We start from the raw sequence: 1,649 nt of genomic DNA, 5'->3' as shown, positions 1-1,649 counted from the left end.
TAACTTTGAAAAAAATAAAGAAAATTTGTTAGTAGTGGCGCACCGAGGGTGTGGTGCGCCAATACTAGTTAAAACTAGTAATGGCGCACTGTCCCCTGGTGCGCCATTACTAGTTTTGAAAAAATAAAATAAAAAAAACTTGTTAGTAGTGGCGCACCGAGGGTGTGGTGCGCCATTACTAGTTAAACTAGTAATGGCACACTATCCCTTGGTGCGCCATTACTAGTTTTAAAAAAAAATAAAAAATTTGTTAGTAGTGGCGCACCGTGGATGTGGTGCGCCATTTGTATTTGGACACTAATGGCGTACCAACACATGGTGCACCATTAGTATATAGTAGTGGCGCACCACATGTGTGGTGCGCCATTAGTGTCCATATTATCTATAGTCGTTTTCCTAGTAGTGCCTACTCCAGCTTTGTGGTGGATTGCCTCGAGGGGCTGAGGATGAACTAGTACAGTGGTGGAACAGCCTCAGGAGGTGAGGTGTTCTTGAGCTCGATGAGCTAGTGAGGTGTTCAGGGTGGAATGGATCTCTCCTTCCCTCTATGGTGGTGGCTAAGTCCTATTTATAGTGGCCTTGGTCCTCTTCCCAAATTTAGGCGAGAAGGGATTCCACAAAGGCCAAATTTGAAGGGAGACAACTAGTACAAGCTATCCTGACAAAAGTAGTCTTCGCCTGCAAAAGGCTCTGGTGGTGACGCTGCGGTGGGCTCCGCGATGACCTCCGTCCTGTCGTCCTGACAGTCTTGGTCTTGTTGCACTAGAATGGAAACCTTTGCTTGATTCCTCGGGACTCCGCGCCTGCGCTCGCCTCCTTAGCACCAAAGAGGAAACTGGTACACTGCGCCTGTTGGCGCCCGCCTGGCCTTGGTTGTCATGGCTCACGTCACATGAACCTCACGAGGTGCACCTTGCATAGATATCTCCGCTCCTCGGGAGCCAGCCTAGTGAGGCCGCCGCAGGGAGGTCTTGGTGTCGTCCGCCTCGCAAGGCTTGGCCCCTCGCGAGGGTCTTGAGTTGTTGCTACTGAAGCTTTGTCGTACCGGGCCGTTGATGGAGCCACACCATGGGCCGCAGGTAGGCAAGTCTGGGGACCCCTGTTCCCAGGACGCCGACAGTGTGCCCTCTGGACTCCGTTTTCTTGCACGATACTTCTTTTGGTCGATAAAAATTCATTATATAATCTCCCGAAAGTTTTGACCACCATACCACGACAATATGTCTTGTTTTTGTTTCGAGCTGTTTTATGCCAGAGTTTTCAAGGCTAGGCATCATGTCGTCCCCCTCCTCCAACAATGCGGGTGACGATGCTTGGCTAACGAAGATAGAGATGAAGAGAGAAGAACGTGGGTAAATCAACGAGGGTGATAAGTTCAAGAAGGCCGCGGAAGATCAAGTTCCGGCAGCAGAAGAAGAAGACATCCTTCAACCTCACCACAATCATCTTACTCCTACTGAAATTGAAGCTTTCAAGATCATTGAAATAGTTCGTGTGCAAAACAAGTATCTCACTCGTGAAAATATTCTGTTGCAAGAGCACATCACCACACTCAAGGGCATTATTTGCAAATTGGAACATCTCCTACGCTCGATGTGTGGCACTACTTCATCATCAACTCCTTCATCACCACCTCCGAAGAAAGAGAT

This window comes from Triticum aestivum, chromosome 1D (assembly GCF_018294505.1).
Source record: "Triticum aestivum cultivar Chinese Spring chromosome 1D, IWGSC CS RefSeq v2.1, whole genome shotgun sequence".
Taxonomy (NCBI): domain Eukaryota; kingdom Viridiplantae; phylum Streptophyta; class Magnoliopsida; order Poales; family Poaceae; genus Triticum; species Triticum aestivum.
The sequence above is the reverse complement of the archived record's forward strand: the minus strand, read 5'-3'. Positions refer to the sequence as shown.